The sequence below is a fragment of the Pinus tabuliformis genome, chromosome X (genome assembly GCF_031772625.1).
Source record: "Pinus tabuliformis cultivar Carrire ecotype Pingquan chromosome X, CPIR1, whole genome shotgun sequence".
Lineage (NCBI taxonomy): Eukaryota > Viridiplantae > Streptophyta > Pinopsida > Pinales > Pinaceae > Pinus > Pinus tabuliformis.
Window position 1 is genome coordinate 1,232,889,731 of NC_142308.1, and position 13,481 is coordinate 1,232,903,211.

Below are 13,481 nucleotides of genomic sequence, written 5' to 3' on the forward strand. Positions count from 1 at the left end.
GGTGGACTATGAACATGTCCCATTTAGGTGTCGCAAGTGCCATGAACATGGGCACCTATACAGAGACTGCCCATTAAATAAACTGGAGAGAAACACGAAAAACACCACAGACAAAGTTCCTGAGGGTTTTACTAAGGTTGGAGGTAAAGAGAAAGGAGGAAAGAGGTATCAAAAGAATATTAATGAGGACGGACAACCAAGCCACAACAGTTTCAAGATTTTAGAAGAAGAAGTTGGAAACAACGGAAAAAACCGGGAATCGAAGAATAATACCACTAAGAAGGAAAGGAATGCTAGCATGGAAGATATACCAGAGAACAGCCAACAAAAGGATGATCTGCCGAGAATTATGGAGCTTTGTAGGGACCATGAGATGACCCTCAGTGTGGTTGGAATGGAGGACCATGAACTGCAGGAGATTCTAGAAAGGGAGAATTTAGATCTAGAAAAGTTTCTGGAGCAAGGAATCACCAAAGGGGTAGACTCACTGTCAAAAGAGGAGTTTGACAGGGTTCAACAGCTCTTCCTCTAGAGATCGCAATCAAAGGGCTCTGGAGTCAAAATAAGCCATCATAGCCAGGAGAATAGAGGGGAGAAAACGATGAAGGATACACCGATGCATTCTTCCAAGAACCCAGGGAGGAAAAGAGGAAGAAAAAGACATAATGAGTTGTTGACCGAATGTGGGAAACTCATGATTAACTCAGGTAAGATGAGAGATATTACCAGTTAATCCTTTACAAACCTTTCTTAATGATGCTTACAACCTGGAACCTTAGGGGTCTAGGAAGTAAAAGGAAACAAAGAAATATTAGTAGTAGAATAAAAGGAGAAAAACCAAATATGGTTTTTATTCACGAAACAAAGTGTTCAATGGACAAGATCATAGAGATACACATCAAATGGTTAATCAAGTATGAGTATCTAGAGGTTAAAGCAGACAACTCGGCAGGGGGGATTCTTACGCTTTGGGATCCCCAGAAACTTTGAATCCTGGATGCTGAAGCATCCAGGAACTATCTATCATTGGTGATTCAACCTTTGGGTGATAAGGAGATATACATGATCACAAACGTCTATGGTCCTCAAAAACAAGAGGAAAAACTCAAGCTTCTCACCTCCCTTGAGGAGCTAAGAGAGAGATATCCTAATGTGCCCTGGATTTTGGTAGGGGATTTTAATATGACCAAATCCCTTACAGAGAAAAAAGACAGTACCAGAAAACTAGGCAAAGACTCCATTGTCTTCCAGAACTTCATAAATAACATGGGGCTAGTGGACACTAAAACAATAAATGGCACTTTTACCTGTAGTAATAAGAGGGGAGGGGCTTCTCAAATCACCTCTAAACTAGATAGATTCATTATCTCAGAGGACCCCTTCTCACAGGCCTTGACATGTCAGCGTCAATCCTTTCCTTTGGAGGCTCGGACCACTGGCCTGTCCATCTTGAAGCTAATTTTATGGGTACACTAAGGAACAGATCTTTCAAGTTTGGAAACGTCTGGCTCTCTCACCCTGACTTCACCAGCAATATTGACAAATGGTGGATGGAAGATATTCCCGTTCAAGGCACTAAAATGTTCATGCTACAACAAAGACTTAAATGCATCAAATCCAGGCTTAAATATTGGAGAAAAAAGGAGTTTGGTAATATTTTTAAAGCCAAAAGAGAATTTGAGCAGAAACTCCAGGGGATTAATCAAATCATCATCACAGATGGTTTTTACTGAGGAACGGAAAAATCAAGCTGACTATCTTCAGCATGAATGGGAATATCGGTGCATGCAAGAGGAGATTTTCTAGAGACAAAAATCAAGGATGCAGTGGATTAGAGAAGGAGAAAGAAACACGAAGTTTCTTCGTAAATCAACCCTAGATCACAGGTCACATAACAGAATTACAAAACTCAAATATTCTCAAGGGAAAAAGCTCGTCTCTCACAAAGAAATGGAATATGTCCTTGTTCAGCACTTCCTTAGCATAGCAGAGGAGCCTCTCATCTACAGATATCGGTTCTTTAACAATTTCACAAAGCACATTCCTAAGCTTGTAACCAGGGAAGACAACCACAATCTTAACAGGCCAGTGTCTAAAGAGGAGGTCAGTGAAGTTATCAATGAGATGCAAAATGGGAAAGCTCCTAGCCCGGATGGGTTCAATTTGGACTTCTTCAAAGCTTGTTGGAAAACAATCAGACAATATATCCTTGAGGTTGTGGAAGGCTCAAGAAGATCCAAAATGGTTTTGAAGGCTCTTAATGCCTCTTTCATAGCTTTGATTGCAAAGAAGGAAAACGCTATGACACCAGACCAATTCAGACCCATAGCTTTAAGTAATGTGGTGTACAAAACTATTTCCAAAGTGATCGCTAACAGACTCAAGCCCCTGCTTCCAGCTCTTGTCTCAGAGGAGCAAACTGGTTATGTGGAAGGAAGATAGATTATCAATAACATCATTCAAGCTCACTATGTGGTACACTCTCTTAAGAGTAATAAGCAAGCTGGTATGATCATACAACTTGACCTAGCGAAGGCTTATGATAAGCTAAGTTGGTCTTACATCAGGGCAGTGCTAAGAGCTTATGGCTTTGACCACAACTAGATAAGATGGGTTATGGCCCTTATATCCATGGCCAGTTTTTCCATCCTACTTAACGGCTCTCCCTCTCGAACCTTTATGCCTTCTAGGGGTCTCAGGCAAGCGAATCAACTCTCCCCCAGACCTCACCCTGGATGGTGCGGCTTCTACTCATCAACAATTTCTAAATGACACAATGCCGCAGGGTATTCCCACGATCAGGGAAGCCAGAGCTTTCAAACAAATCCTGAACAACTTCACTATGGCCTCCAGTACAGAGTTAAGCCTTGACAAATCAAAAGTTCTATTTTTTAACATTGACATTGCTACTCATAGGAACCTCACCAGAATTCTTGGGTTTCAAAGGGATCAGTTACCTTCCAAGTACCTTGGAATGCCTCTTACATACAAACCTCTAAGCAAGGGAGTGTGGGAGCCGGTAACGAATAAAATTCAGGACAAGGTCAAGAAATGGACATGCAGGTCTTTAAATTTGGTGCGGTGTCTTGTGCTTATGAAGGTTGTCCTGTAGGCTATTCTCATTTTCATGTTTTCAACACTTCCTGCTCCTAAAGGCGTTATGAAACAGATCAGGAGTATTTAACGAGATTTTCTTTGGGGAAGAGGGGAAGAGAAAAATAAGTGGGCTTTCGTAGCTTGGGACAAGCTCTGCAAACCTAAGGCCCATGGTAGTTTGGGGATTCATGACACTGAAACCCTCAGTAGATTTTCGGGAGAAAAACTTTGGTGGAGGTGGCTTAAGGAATCAGAAACCCCTTGGGCCAAGCTTTGGAAACATAAATATGAAAATAATTGGCAGGAGAGGGATCATATCCGAATGTCAGGGCTCATCAAGGGCTCCCACATTTGGAACCTTGCTTGGGAGAATAGAGGCATTTTCCAGCAGCATAGTTTCTGGGAGATCCGAGCTGGGAACCTGGCACGGTTTTGGGAGGATAACTGGTAGCAAGAACCAAATTTGTTTAAGGAAGAATTAACCGCTCTCAAGAATGACACTGACAACAAAGGTTTACTTATGGTAAGTGACTTCTAGGATCAGGTAAGGAACAATGGTAAATGGAGAATATGGAAGGATCTAGGTTACAGTGAAGAGAGCCCTTTGAAGGCCCAAGCAGTTTCTCTTGCTCTGGACTTGGAACAGAGGAAGATTTTGGTGTCATCCTTGTCTAACCAACTGAGATGGGGAAGAAACACCGAAGGCAACTTTAACCTCAAAGAAGCTAAATGAATGGCCCTAGGGTTTGATTATCAAAACCCTGATCAAGTATGGAAGAACCTTTGGCAGAACCCGCATTGGATGAAAATAAAGTTGTTTATGTGGCTGGTTCAACAAAAGAAAATTCTAACTTGGGAGAATCTTCTAAAAAGGGGTTTTGTTGGCCCATCCAAATGCCATATATGTGGCTTACAAGACGAGACGATGGAACACTTACTCAACCTCTGCCCTTTCACCTCTACCTTGTGGGATTGGGTGGCCTCAGTCTTCAGGCAAATTAACAGGGATAGATTCAACATCACCAACACTTTGAAGAATTAGAGGAAAGACTTCTCAAGCAATGAAATCATCAATAAAGCTTGGACTCTGGTTCCAGGCTTTATTATCTGGGATGTATGGAAAGAACACAATGGCAGGATTTTCAAGAACAAAACAAGCTCGACCCAGCACATCATTGCACAAATATTACGACAGCTCAAAGACACAGTTGGAGCCCTTTTGTGGAAACTTCCTGAGAACCCTCCTTTGCCCCAGGATGCTCACATACTACTACAGTTGGGTCTCCATTCGCTAGTTCCCCAGGGCATAAACAAGGGTGTGAGCCAAACAACTGTTGGTAAAGACATTTGGCAGCCTCCTCCTCATGGTTTTTTTAAAATCAATATAGACGGAGCCTCTAAGGGCAACCCAGGGATGGCTGGATTTGGCGGGGTTATAAGAGATGAGCAGGGGCACATAAAGGACATCTTTCATAGTCATTTGGGGACTGCCAGTAATAACATGGCAGAGCTCATGGCCTTAGAGCAGTGCTTGGAAATCCTGATCGAGTCAAATTTATGCAATGCCATCATTGAAGCAGGCTCTGAATCAGTCATCAATGCGGCCAAGAAGATATGTAATGGAATGGCACCAGGAAAATTTTTGAAACATTGGAGGCTATCACAGGTCTTTTAGCGTATTTATTCTCGCTTGTGAACCCTGAGAACTATCAGTTTCTTTCATGTGCGAAGAAAATCCAATATGTTAGCTGATCATCTAGCGAATGAAGGAGTGCTTCACAAGGAAAGTTACAGCAGGTACGCTTGGGATTCAACACCCTCAGGAAAATTGCGTGATGCTTGTCAAAGACAGGCATCCAAAGACATGGAGCACTTCCAGACCATGAGAAATGAGCAGAAGGAAGACCAGTGGAAGTTGGAGTCAATCCTAACCATTGATCCCACAAAGAATGCTTAAGATAGAGCAAGCTAAAGGGGAGGAGTACATGGTAAATAGCGGGCTACTAGAAAGGTCGCCGAAGATATATTTTGATGGCCTTCGTTATCGAATGGCTATCAGGTTGAAAAATGGCAGAAGGTTAAGTCTACAAGCGGACCCGAAGATTTATAGATTAGCGGTTTATAATTTTTATCGGCTCCGTAAATTGGGTAAAGGTCATGCTAGTTTCCGACCCAATATCTCTGATGACCGTCAGATTAGCAGGGGCTTGATCGTATGGATATCAGGTTTTAAAAGTGATCGAAGGTTAAGACTTAGACCGGGCCCGAATTTTTATAAACCAATGGCTTATAATCCATATCGGATCCATGAACCAAGTAAGGGTCGAGTATGTTTCCGGGGCAATATCATTAATGACCGTCGGATCATACGTGATCTTGATCGAAAGGATATCGGGTTTCAAAATGGGAGGAGATTAAGCCCAAGAACAAACCCGAAGTTTTATACATTAATAGTTTATTTTCTCTGTCGGCTTCGTAAAGCGGGTAAGGGTCGTGTAAGTTTCCGACGCAATTTCTTTAAGGGCCATCGGATCACTGGGGTACTTATCGAATGGCTCTCGGGTTAGATAATGGTCAGAGGTTTATGTGTAAGCTATATATGTAAGGTTTCGGGTTTTGTTTCGAGTTTTGTTGACCCTGTTGACTGTCAATCATCAACGGGTTTGTCTTTTATTGGTCTTTACACTTGTAAAGATGTGTAACATATGTAATCTTTCTTGTGGTTAATTGAAGGCTCCAATCTTACTTGACCAAAAAAAAAGGCATTTTCCACTAAAGAAATAATAATTACCTCTTGGAGTAGGAATATGTTGATCCACTCCTTGGGATGACTTATACAAGTCACAACAAGACCATAAGAACTATAGGTAACCCTGGAACATTCCAAAATTATTAGTACATAGACTAAACTACTTTGTATGAAAACATAAGAATGGAAGATTATAACTAGATACAAGCATTCTTATAACTAGTCATACCTTTGTGCATGAGGATCATAATTAAATGGACAATCAAGTCATTCCATTTGACAAATTGGAAGGTCAACTTTCAATACACAACATATGTAAGCCATACACTCATGATAAAATGACTAATATGCACCTATTGCAATGCTTTAAATGAGATGGCATGCGCCATTGAAAAAACAACGAAACCCCAACCACGATAAGTGACGCGACCAGAAGAAAACCAAAATTAAAGGTGAATGGATGAAAATGAAAACTAATAGATCATTAAACTCTCACTGAAAACCCTAAACATGAACGTTGATATGGCTTTGTTTAATCTAAGTCATCAATCAAGTCAATACTTTAGCTGGATACGTGGAAATCATAAACAACTTTCCCGCTTACAATAGAACAATCTAGAACCCTTACAATTTACATATATCTATGAATTAATGTTACATAATCCCACATTGGGAATAAAGTATATAAAACAATTCAAATATATGCTAACAAGGAGTGCAAAGAAACCAAAAAAACGTAATGTTGAAAAAAACCCTTGGTGAATCACACACACACACACATATATAATGAGGGTTCACGTATGGTCGGAAAGTTTGAATGAACTATGATTAACATTTTCTATTTATGTATGTCAATATAACATTGTATAATGGACCATGTTCCTTTGTTGTAATTAATCCAAATATGAGTTGAAAAAAATAATAGCATATCATTTTATTGATTAGGAATAAGATTGTAAATGGAAACGAAAGGGGTCTCTTGAAAGAAAATTCATGCCATTCATATTATTGAGAGTAATTGTAGAAATTCCCATTGTAAATCACCTGATAATGCAATATACTAAAGAAAAATACTTGATCTACTTCTACAAACAAACTTGTGGAAGCTTAATCAATTTTGAGCAAGATCAAATAGAACACACATAACAATGAATGAGAAATCAATCACACATGAACACAGAAGAATACTTTGGGGAAAGACTCAGCTAAAAACCCTGATCTCTTTATTATCATACAAGTGGAAATATCTCTGGATTACACAAAGCTTTAGCTCACAATCTATCCAACTCTCAGTACAATCCCTCAATGTTGCTCATAGACAGTCAAAGGCTTCTCAGAAACCTTCTCCTCTACCCTCCAAGCCTCCTATTTCCTTGTGCAGTTTATCCTGGGTCCTCTAGCTTCCACTTGTGTGAATTCCCCTCTCACACAACTCTAACCTCTGAAATAACTGTGCAATCCTAAAGGAGTTAATTCCTTCTGCATGGATGAGTTTCCTTTATAGGAAAATTCCTCCAACTGATAGTACAATTTCCCTGTCTTTAATCTCAACTGGGTCTCTGTATGAACTAACATGCATGAGTTATTTATGAGAGAATATTCAGTTATCTGAAGAACACTAGTTGCATGCATGCATTAACTGACTGAACTCACAATTAGTTCCTCCAACTATTTGGAACTAATTTAACTGGACTTAATTAACTAAGCTAACTAATTACAACTCAAATACAACTCATCCTTATCTCCTTAATTAAGGGATAACTTCCTCAATCAAAGGGATAACTGTTGCATGTCTTTACAAAGACTTCATGTTTGAATTTCTCCAACTAATTAACTCAATATGAATTAATTAATTATTTTTCAAACAGCTAGTGAGACTAAATTCGAATTTTAATTCTCAATTTTGATTCAAGAACAAATCAAAATTGGAATATATCCCGAAATGCTATTTATAGAAATTTTATTTTTAGCATTTCTATTTTTTTCTATTTCCAATAGAGTTGGAGTATATCTTGAAATGCTATTTTTAGCATTTATATTTTTAGCATTTATTGTTGCTATTTTCAACAGTGATACATAATAATGAAAGGTTGAGATATCTATTTGCATGTAGAGATATATGATCTATGTCTAGGTAGAACTATACAATGAAAATGAAGGAAAAATAAAGTCAAATTAGTAGTTGTTAGTAGAACCCTATAAATGATAACATAAAACAAAAAAACAAAAAAACAAAAAATAATAATAAGATTATGAGGGTCATTACAAGTGGTATCAGAGTTGTAGTTACAACATTGGGCCTCTTTTAGGTCCTAGAAACTATACTACTATACATGTTATGAACATATTTTATTAAAGAAAAAAAGAACTTAAAATGGTGGGAGAGTTTAATGACCAAACTTCTGTGGGATCACCAAGAGGTGAAGCAGAAGATGATATTAAAATGGTCGGTTGGAGACAGAACCAGTAATGCAGAAGGGAAAAATATTGAATTTTTGCAAGTAATGATGAATCTAATAATTGATTTGGATGATATTAAACAAAATTAGGAAAGGTTGGTCAAAGCTAGAGAATATCAAGAAGAAATTAATGGGTACTTGTTAAGAAAGATGGAGAAGGAGAAAGCTAGTAAAAAGACTCACAGGAAGAGACCTAAAAGTAATTTTTTTATTACTACAAGCAGATGTAATTCAACAAATTCTACTGATAGTAGAACCAATGAGTTTAGTGATCAAGATGAACAAAAATCAAGAATTAGTTTTTTTCATCCAAAAAAAGGAAATCATCCTCTCAGTTACACGGAGATTTTAAGAAAATCAAGCCCCCCAATTTCGATGGTGAAACTGAAGGAGCAAAGGCATGGATCCTTAATATGTCCAAATATTTTGAAGTGTACAATTATCCAAGCAATCTCAAGGCAATATTGGCCACATACTAGTTGATTAGTAAGACAGATTTATGGTGGGAAGAAAATAAAGTTTTTAAAAGAATTAGAACCAACAATCTAACTTGGAAATTGTTCAAGAAAGAATTTAAGAAAAAATACATGACTGAGAGGTACTTTGATGAAAAGGCTAGGGAATTTCATGAATTGAAATTAGGAAAACTCACTATGGATGACTCTGTCAATAAATTCATGAGTCTATTGAGGTATGTTCCTTACTTGAAGGAACAAAAAGCAAAAATCCAAATATTTGTCATCTGACTACCTTTATCATTTAGAGAAAGATGAATTTGATCAACCAAAAACAATGGATGAGACTATTAGAAAAGAAAATTTGTGTTTCGGCCAGAGAAAACAAAAAGGAGAAAGTTATAAGGGGTGGGTATCAAAGAAACCTGAAAAATTCGACAATAAAAAAGAGGTTTAAAAAGCCCACTTTTACAAATAGTGTGCGGGGTGGAAATTATAACAGAATTTTTAATCAACAAAAAAACTGTTGGACAAAAAGGAGGAACCGCTGTAAGAAACAAAAACTTCATTGAATATATTATACCACCCATAAAATGTTGGGGTTGTGGTGAAAATAACTTGTGGAGAGGTTGTCTACAAAATCCATTAAACAAGAAAATAGTGCTAAATCAAATTCAAGAAGCTTTAACAGTAAATTATGTATCCAGTAATATACCAAAAATCAACGCTGCATTGAATGGGAGATAGGAAGATCATTAGTAAACTATGGTATAAATACAAGGTAAGATATTTGACAAAAATGTATATGTGCTTATAGATCCAGGATCTACCCTAAGTTATGTTTCCCTTGCTATAGTTGAGAAATGTAAACTTAGAAAAGAAAAGAAACATAAGCCTTGGTTAATGCAGCTAGAGACAAGAACCAAAAGGAAAGTATCCGAAATTAGGAAGGAATATACTATATATCTTAATGGGATGCAAACTATCGTCCATTTAAATATTTTACCATTATGATCCTATGGCATCCTCAAGGAATGGACTGGTTAGAAAAACATAGATTTGATATTAAATTGTTTAGAAAAATCCTTTACTTGTGTTGATGATGGGGGAAAAGCTTCCAAGGTGCAATGAATTTCAAGAAAAATATTTGTCAGACAAATTTATACTATGCAAATGAAGAAGTATGCTAGGAAGGGTTGCAAATTTTTCACTGTTCAAGTGCAAGGACTGTTTGAAAAATACCAGCAACCATGATTAGTTGAATATCTTGTATTAGAAGAATTTAAGGGTGTATTTCTAGAAGAAATACCAAGACTTCCTCCAAGGAGGGAAATTTAATTCACAATTAATCTTGTACCAGGATCTATTCCAGTTTCCAAGGTCCCACACAAAATAAGTGTACCTAAACTAATGGAACAAAAGATTCAACTACAAGAGTTATTGGATAAGAAGTACATAAGACCAAACATGTCTCCTTGGAGAGCACCTTTATTGTTTGTGAAAAAGAAAGATGGAACATTGAGGTTATGCATGGATTATAGATAGCTCAATAAGCACGGGGGCTTCATTGGGGGAGCAATACCATACCACATGCATTCATATTGGGGGATATATATTGAGGCAAAAATAACAAAATATATTGGGGGATATATAGGGGGTAAAGGTTTTTTATATTGGCAGGTATTAAAATTGAGCTCAAAGTTAATGAAAAAATGTAAAGGGGTATTAAAAATGTTAATGAAAAACTAGATACCTACAATATCTAGTGAAAGTAGGGGTTTCTAAATTGGGAAGGTGTATTAGGTTTGTATTGGCAGGGGGTGTTGTAGTGGCTACAACCACCCTCCAAAATTTTTCCTTAGCTTTGTTTTGGAGCCTCCCTACCAACCATCCTCAACAGCATGTCTTGCACTGTCATGTACATGAGCTTCCAATTGTTCCCTCAATAAATTGTGCAATTCTGGAGGGGAACCAATCTACCCTCTAGAAATTGCACAAATCTGACTAGCAACCTGCTAGGCTCAGAAACTGCTCAATCCTGTCAAATAGCCTTCCTAGTGAAAACTGCGCAATCTGGCCCAACAATTCTTCTCAGCTCAGAAATTGTGCAATTCTGAGCAGCGGTCAGTTGCTCCTCCCATAAATTGTGCAATCCCTTTGGACGGCCAGCGCAGCTTTTGCCCAGAAATTGCACGGAATTTCCCCTCTGTCAAGCAGACTATTGCATGTGCCCTTAGGTTGATTGATTCCACCCGGGACCGAGAAAACTTGACTTGCATGGATGGGTTTCTTTTTCTTGAAATAGCAAAAAGAAACATGAAAAAAAGCATCCCTAGATTTTATGGAGTTATTTTTAGCAGTTGGACGTTACATGCAAAGATCATTTTAGAAACCTTCCTCCAAGTGTCGCTTTGTCCTAGATTTGTGGCATGCACGTCATGAGCCTCAAGCTTATTTATTCAACGCTTCAAAGCTCATGCTTCACATCGATCTTGGATCTCTAACATCCCACATCACATCCAGGAGTCTTCGACACATCCAGCTCAACTATTTCCTGGTAATTCCACTTGTCTTTTGCAACATTTCTGTCGCTTTTTGTGTTTTGGCTTGTGTGAGTGTTGTATGCTTGATTTTTGTGAATGTTTACTTTCATTTACATGCATATTATCTTGTAGAAGCACCATTTTAGTTTTCTTTAGCATCTCACTGTTGTCGCATGCATGACATTATTTTGCACGAACGGTCCTTGATTCAGTGACTCGTTTTACACACATGCATGTTGTTCTGTTTTCTTAATCTTTCATTCACTCTTTGCATGCATGATCATTCACCTCTTCTTACACTAAGTATCGCAATGCATTCACATCTTCATTTTCTTTCAGTTTCCTGTTGGCGGGTCTGGGCAACCTTGGCCCGAACTCTGCCTCACCAAGACAGCATTGCACAATTATGAGAGGGAAGGCTTTTCTTTCCTCCCAGAAAATGCACAATTATGGCCAGTGACTGCCCTCCAATCTTTCCTTGCGCAGTTTTGAGAGGCAGTGACTGCTGGCCCAGAAAATTGTGCAATGCAGTCCCTGGGCCTACATCACCTGCCAGCTGAAATTGCACATTGTGAAATCCCAGCACCCAGTAGGCCAGTATGGATTACGCATTGCGCAATTCCAGCAACCAACCAACCTCCTGATAGTCTAGGCTACCTTTGCACAGTTCCAGCAGTCAGTCTCCCAGCCTCCCAGTGAAAATTACGCAATCCTTGCCAATCAATCCCCAGGTATATAGCATGTCATCCCTAAAGTTTGCTTTGGTTTTAACTGACAGATTTCTTGCCATGCATGTCACCATGTCTCTAGATATATCAGGTGTTCATCCGTCTCTCAGCAGTTCAGGATCAATGGCCTCTAAAAGAGCAGTATCAAAGGACACCAATGGAATCACAACTGGAGCAACAGTTGAGCGAGTGTCTACGAGTTTGCCAATCTATGAAGACACTAAGTTGATCGTGGACAAAGACATCAAGCTGAAATGGCAAGAGTTCAATGATGCATTCTCAGGAAAATTTGGGGAAGATCTCGAAGACTTCCATTTCTATGTGAACATTCACAAGTCCGGCTTGTACTGGATTGCATGCAGGTATCCCGTGTTCCCATGCGTAGACATGATACATTGGATTGTCTCGCACATTGATCCTGAGATGATGACATTGAGTAGTTTTAGCGGGTCGGAGATTTCTACCTTAATGGCATAAGATTATCAGCATATGTATCATTTGTTGAATCGATTGATCACCATGGAGACACCCTTCATCATTCCCAGCACCAATGCAACTCCAGGGATATCTTGAAGAACTGGGTGAAGGCGCCAACCAAATTCAAGATGACACCCAACTAGATTTACAGGATGAAGATACTGCGGAAGGTGTATCAATACTTGGTCATCTATGCATGTCGCTTGTATGGCCAAGAGAGCATGGAGACCTTCCCGCAGAGTTGGGTGATCGCATTAGACCAACTAGCCAGTGAAGGCAAAGCATGCAACTGGTCTAACATCTTGGCTCATAGGCTGAAGGAACAGGTCACAGAGATCGGGAGCCGCCTAAAGGTCAGCAAGAAGAAATCTACATGTCCACTTACATATTGGATGCAATCTGTGCCCATCAAGGGTTCCTGGGCATGAAGTGGGCATGGACATCACCGAAAACCTCTATCCATACTTATTATAAATTGTTTTCTGCATGCAGCTTCAGAGGATTTATCACACAGTTGTCAGATCACTTTGTCACCCAGTGTACAAGATGATATTTGAGTAGGATTCACCTTGCATGTCGAAGGTAGAAATGGAGGCACTGATCAACATAGCAGATTGGTATGCCTCACCGTCTGACACCTTCATACGAATGTACAACACGGAGAAACCTCCGCATGTTTTGTCGAAGTTTGTCATGGAAAAGCTCGTCATGGAAGAAGTATCATACCACATATCAGCAGGACTGTCAGCTAGGTTGCACCGGGAGAAGAAGGCACCTTAACCCACTCTTTTGTTGTGGATTAGGTTGTACAAGATACAAAACCTCAAGCATGCAGATGTTGAAACAGAGGAGATCAAGAAATATCCTTTCAACGTTCGAAGCTTCAATCTGTATGACCTAAATTGTATTGTGGAAGATCATCGAGTGAGAGTACAATTTCAGTGCATCCACGAGGCATGTCATTGGGCGGAGGA

The 13,481-nt window shown here is 39.1% G+C and overlaps 1 pseudogene; it reads left to right on the top strand.

Moving 5' to 3' along the window:
* The window catches only part of LOC149144399 (ubiquitin-conjugating enzyme E2 22-like), a 56,333-nt pseudogene that overhangs the window by 800 nt on the left and 42,052 nt on the right, over positions 1 to 13,481 (top strand).